Source organism: Haplochromis burtoni, unplaced genomic scaffold, assembly GCF_018398535.1.
Source record: "Haplochromis burtoni strain Fernald_Lab_line unplaced genomic scaffold, NCSU_Asbu1 Contig_163, whole genome shotgun sequence".
NCBI lineage: Eukaryota > Metazoa > Chordata > Actinopteri > Cichliformes > Cichlidae > Haplochromis > Haplochromis burtoni.
The window spans coordinates 59,797-66,511 of record NW_024582524.1 but is presented as its reverse complement, the minus strand read 5'-3'; positions in this window follow the sequence as shown (position 1 = coordinate 66,511).

Here is a 6,715-nt window from a genome sequence, read left to right as displayed (position 1 = left end):
CACACACACACACACACACACACACACACACACACACACACACACACACACACACACACACACACACACACATACACTCACTCACTCACAGAGACACAATGGTGGAAATGCTGCTGTGTGACGTAGAGGACGCTCTGTACACGACAATGTCACATGCCGACAACAAATTATGCTACCAGCAGTGGTGCCAAATGGACAACAAGGTGTGCTCTGGTAAAAGCCAAACACATGCCAAGAAAGGATTCTTAAACTGCGCACGACCTGTGAACTTTCTACAAGAACCGAATCTGCGCAGCGAAGTGGAGATTTGCCAAACGCAGACACAGAGCAGAGGAGGCTGTAATTAGTTTGTACAGTATCTATTGGACTGAGTATGTCATCGTTTTGTTCTTGTGATCGATCTTTTGTTATTTATTAGCCTGTTCAGCGGGTGGAATTTTTAAACTTTATTTTTTTTGCCGTCACGTCGTCGTGCCCCCTAAGGAGTCAGTAAGGAGTCGATAGCCTCCTCGTTACATTTCAGTTCAGCTACAAACACAAAAGCACCTGTAGAGGAGTGAAGGACCTGTGGCCACAATCGCTACTGTGGGTGCTCTAATCTGATTTTATCTACATGGAACAGGGGTGCCCAATCCCGGTCCTCGAGAGTTACTATCCTGCAGCTTTTAGATGCATCCCTACTCCAACACAGCTGAATCAAATGGTTTGATCTCTTCAGCATGCCATCATGTTTGGCAAAGGCCTGATAACAAGCCATTCATTTGATTCAGGTGTGTGGGAACAAGGATGCATCTAAAAGCTGCAGGACGGTAGCTCTCGAGGACCGGGATTGGGCACCCCTGACATGGAACATCTTTGACTTGTGATACATTAACTCTGCACATGCTGTAGTTATTTAGTTGATGGGGTGCAGCTTTTTTCTTGTTACTGTGATGAGGCAGCACACTTTCCACAGCGATACTCACTCAGACTTTCTCTGTGATCTATAGAGTCTGTGAGTCAAGGTGCACCGTTAACAGTGAAGGAAACACTGGACAAGCTGAAGTTTTTTTTTGTCCAACTCCTGTTTGACTTTTAAGGCCGACGCCCTTCGCGCACTCTTCTCTATGGTGTTTTTGTGTGAACAGTTACTGATAACACTGCATTGTGTATATGGACCTACACATTTTTCAGTGCCAAAACTCACGTGGAGTCTTGCAGCACAGATTGTTCTGTGAGGCTCTTGGTTTGTTTGGGAATCCGTGTCTTTTTGTCACAGAGTTTTATTTCCTGGAATAAGGAAAATCTGACGTCTTAGTTCTCACTGAGATGCTGTTTGACTTCATCGTGACTGAGTTCAGGTTGTGTGTGTGAGATTGTGTCGGGCTTCTGTTGAAACAAGGCCCCAGCACAGAGCTATGTTCTCTTTTCTATGTTTGTTGTTGTGTTTTATTGTGTTAGACAGATAAAGTATTCCAACTCAAGACATAAATAATAGCTTTGTGCCACAGAATTGTGGTTTAATTCTGTACCCCTTGAAGCGCTTTTTCTAACCTGAGTGGTTTCTGTCGTATTTCAGGTCCACTTATAGAACAAAATGACTGAGTGTGCCTCAGAAGTTAGTGAGGGCGGTCTCTGCCTACCTTTAGAAAAACCCAGAAACTAGTCTAATGGTCATAAAACCACATCTTTCTTGATATATGCTGAGGTGTCAGAGGTCATCATTAAGGGTTCAATAAGAGTTAAGAGGAGATTTCGATTAATTCCTACTGACTGAAAATATCACTTCATGCAGAAGTGGTCTCATGTAAACTCTTTGAAAGATAACAAAGGGAGAGACTGAATAATGGAAGCACAATTACAGAGAATTCCTGTATAATAACACGTGCATGGATGGGATATTTAATTTTGGTTCTTCTATAGATTGTTGAACCTTTTAATTGTGGTTCTCCTAAAGAAATTTACTTTGAATCCAATTAGTTCCCAAGTTATGTTGTTGTCTTGTTGATAAAGCCATAAGACGTGAAAAACCCTTATTTAATATTTCCATTAGTAGAATCTGCCGTCTTGTTACACAAACTATCACTCTGCGAAAGAAATTGACTACTGGATGAATCACAGAGGAGTAATGACAGATGATGAGAAATAGAGATTAAGGGAAAAACATACTAGTATTCTCATTGTTTTGTGCCCGATATCTGTTCATGCCTTGCCTGTTTTTTCAGCAATACATTTCTGCTGAGTGGGAGGAAACATCTGTAGGCTTTCTTCCACATTGCCACATGTGTGTTGCATTGTTTTTGATTCTTCTAAGGCAAGACATTAGGATGAAGTGCAATACAGTAGAAATGTTGCCACAAGTGTCCACCATCATCATTTAAACACTTTCACAGCAAAGAGCTGTTTTTTCCACCTCTAGATCAGAACCTTCTTAAAGTTCTTGACACTGTTTTAGTGCCAAAGGCATCGTTGGTTCTTTACAAGAAAGAACTCAAGGATGTGAAGGTGAAGAGTCACGTTAAACATAGTTCTTGTGTTATAAGCTGCTTCTCACTGTGCATTAAAGATTCTTTGAAATATACACTCTAACCCTTTTGTTGTCACTGAGTGTTTTGCAGACACAGCTTTAGTCTGCATTTCATTGCTTTGTATTTATCTCAAGAGTATTGGAGTCGTGTAAAATCCTCGAGTCCAGTCGTGCTTTAGAGAAAGAAAACTGACACGTTCAGAATTAGTTAAAAGTCGGATTGAGCATTCATCTGTATCCATCTGATGTTTGCCATCATTTGCTGCACGTTGCTGCACTAAACAAATTTAACCTTCTTATTACTTTAATTTGTTTGGCTTTATTTTTTTCTCTTCAAATTTTTAAAGATTCCTTTTTTGGTTGTGGGGAAAGCAAGCTGGTGATTCTTTGCCTGGCTGGAGGTGATGAATGAGAGCCATGATCTGTTTGAATTCAGTGTCACATGAAGGCCTCGTGGTAGTCATTTTTACTATTAACCTGTAAACAAAGCGCACATGCACACACACCTCTGCTCGTTGTGTTGAGAGAGCAGAAGTTATTTATTGTAATATATTGTTTATTTATGTATTTCATAGGTGGAAAAAAATGTCTCTGTTTTTTGTGCCATGTCAGGAACTTTAACAGTGCAGAAGAAGATGTTTGTGGTTTGAAACTGCAAAAGAGGGAAAGTAAAAGGACTTGCTGTCACGTTCTGTGGCCACATGAGGGCAGCAGAGGACCAGATCAGAGATCCGATTTTTTTTTTGTTGTTGTTGCTTTTTTTTTTGTTAGCAGTAAAAACTGTAATAGGGAGGAGACCAACAGAGACTCTATGTAGTGTTACTCGGCCACTGTTATGAGTGTCTAAAGTTACTTTTTTTTTTTTAGAACAGTGTTGTTTAAAACCTGTTTGCATGACGAAAAAAACAAAACAAAACCACAATGTTCACAATGCAAGAGAGGACATGTTGAAGGCTTTGTACTATTGTAATATTGTTGATGTGTAAATATATGCCTATGTTTGGTATGTTATTTATCTGTTGTAAATGGGGAAAAAAAAAGAAAGTCAACCACAAAGCAATACGTCTCCCTTTGTCTCCCCTCGACCTTCAGACGGCTGAAGTCACGTCTTTTCTAAAGCTGCGTTTTACTATGTGAAGATTTTACTGAAAAGGAATAAATTATAGGTTTTATGTGACATATCTCCAGGTGTTTGTCTTTTTGTTGGCCGATGTTCGGATACTATGTAGATGTGGACGAGTGAATGTGGTGGCTGATGTGACGACAGTCATATCAGACTCGGTTCAGTGTAATCTCTGAAGTATGTTTGATTATGTCAAAATCTGACTGACAATGGAGAAGGGAAGGTCTTTTCTGACTTATATTCAAATCCTGTGCAGTTACGCCCAAATGAAGTTTAGTTTTTTATTTGGCGAAAGTGCTTTTGGCCATTGATATTTGACTAACATTGCACTCACCCTCTATGGAGTCCATAAAAGAAAGCATCCAGTCACATTTCTCTATAGGATTCTTGGTGACATCCACCTTTTAAATTCCAGCAACACACTTTATCAAAAGTGACGGATTAAAACCCTAACACGATGACCTTGTCTTCTTGCTGGTTCTGGGTGCTCTATCGACTTCAGATGAACAAGAAGTACATTTATTGTGTGGTAACTGTCCCCAACCCCTGGTACAGCTACAGCTGCTACATGCACAATGCTGTAACTATGACCTGGGCTGATGCAGAGCTGCACTGTGTGTCAGAGGGACCCAACCTTGTGTCCATCCAGTCTGAAGGAACATAATTTTATCCAAACCTTGTGTAAGACCTTAAGTGGTGAAAATGTCTTCACTTGGATCGGACTCGGTGACATTCACAAAGAAGGCAGATGGATGTGGTCTGATGGATCTCAAGTCAGCTTTGAATTATGGGGTCAAGGAAAGGAGACCTCTGCACACATAAACTTTGGCCCAGATGTTATATGTAATGACCTTGAGTGTCAAAAAAAACCCCCTTTCTTTTGTATGTGCAACTCGCACTGCTGGTCATTAGGAATTTAAAAGAAAAGACATGTCTCTGCTGTAAATATCTGGACTCTGTTGTTAGTTCAGGATAGAATAGTTTTATTGAAAAAGTCATTCTTGGCAAAATGATATAAAAGTAAACACACATGTACTGTATTGTCACAAGCATTCACTCACCCATCCAAATCATTGAATTCAGGTGTTCCAATCACTTCCATGGCCACAGGTGTATAAAATCAAGCACCTCGGAATGCAGACTGCTTCTACAAACATTTGTGGAAAAAAATGTCTCACTCTCAGAAGCTCAGTGAATTCCAGTGTGATACCGTAACAGGATGCAACCCGTGCAACAAGTCCAGTCATCAAGTTATCTTGCTGCCAAATGTTCCACAGTCAGCTATTAGTGGTATTATAAAAAAGTGGACGTGATTGGGAATGACAGCAACTCAGCCACAAAGTGGTAACAGTCCCGGTCTCCCTTCAGGGTTTCCACAGATTCCAAATAATTACCAAACGTTCATGTGAAATAAAGGCTGCTCACCACTCCATATCCACAGGTCCTCCAAGCAAAACCTGAGCACAGGGAGAAGCCGGTTAGACAATGGATTATGGCGCGAAACAAAAACTGCAAATCTCATAATTCAAAAGAGGACATATTGAAGGATTTGTAATGATGTAGTATTATTGATGCCTATACTGTCAGCAGCCAAGATCTATTGCAAACTATCAAAAGATGGATTCAGGGTTACCTGATCCAGCGCTAACTATAAACTTTATCAAAAATGAAAATTTAAGCCTAATTTTAAAAGTAGAGTGGGTGTCTGTCTCCCAAATCCAAACCGGAAGCTGGTTTCACAGAAGAGGGGCCTGCCTCCCTTTCTATTTTATACATCCTAGAAACCACAAGTAAACCAGCAGCCTGACTGCAACATGCTCTCTTGGGGTGATACTACAGTACTATGGTAATAAGCATACAACAATAAAAATGTAAAAACAAAACAAAACTTCACAGTTCAATTTGCTGTGAACTTAATGAGTTTAAAAAATAAACTGTGGCATGTGTGAAAGCTTGTGCAAATGTTTACATAAAATCTCAGAATTCTGTAAGTTCCTTAATGTGGTATTTGACAACTATTTAAGACTTGTAGCTAATAAATCTCATGGCTTTTGCCAGCTAGAATTACATCTTTTGCTTTTCCTTTCTGTGGAGTTATGTGTGCAGGTCCAAATACTATTCATCCTTATCTGATGAAATAAGATAATTTCATCAGATAAGTCGAGGTGGTCATCTGTAAAAACCAGGACTTTGTTCTTAGTCTATTTTTATGTTTTGTTTTTTAGTTTATGATAGAATGCTTTTATTGTATCATGAAAGCTCTAGTAACTTTAGCATTTATTTTTGATGGTCAGTGTGAGCAGCTAGGGAAATGTCCTGACTGAGATATGAAAGTGTGTGTGTGTGTGTGTGTGTGTGTGTGTGTGTGTGTGTGCGTTGCCCTCACCGTTGTCAGTGTCTGCATTTGGGTCCTCATGTTGTAATTCTTCATAGAAACTAAAAAGCATAATGACATAATAGTGCTGACATTTAAACCAAAGTGAGAAAACAGCACATTTATTAATAAATATGTCTTAATAGTTTGTTATTTTCTTATTTACTTTAAATTGTCCTGCCAAAATGAAAGAGATGATCCTTCTGTGTGGAAGGACTTTGTTCTCTTTATGTTAGATTAACTCGTCTGTTTTACTTTACTGTTTCCTTTCGTATCTGACCTGTCCTGTTTAATTGTTCATGGCCTTGATAAGGCTTTTTACCATGCAATAAATATATAACTACATAAAATAAAGAGTCACATTCTCCTGAATGTGCCAAGAGGAAATGACTGTTCAACAGTTAAACAATCATGAATTTCTTTGGAATTTGATTTTTCCAGGCTTATATTTAATGTTATTGTTTATGGTGGAGAGTTTTGGTATATCTGACCAATGATATCACACCAGCAGTAAAAACACCCACTCAGGCAGCTATAAAAGAAACCATCCTGTACAAAGAAGCTTCAAATTCAAATTCAAAATTCAAATTCAAATTCAAATTCAAATTCAAATTTTCAAATTCAAATTCAAATTTTATTTGTCACGTACACAGTCATACACAGTACGATATGTAGTGAAATGCTTGGACAACTGCTCGTGACCTAAAGAAAA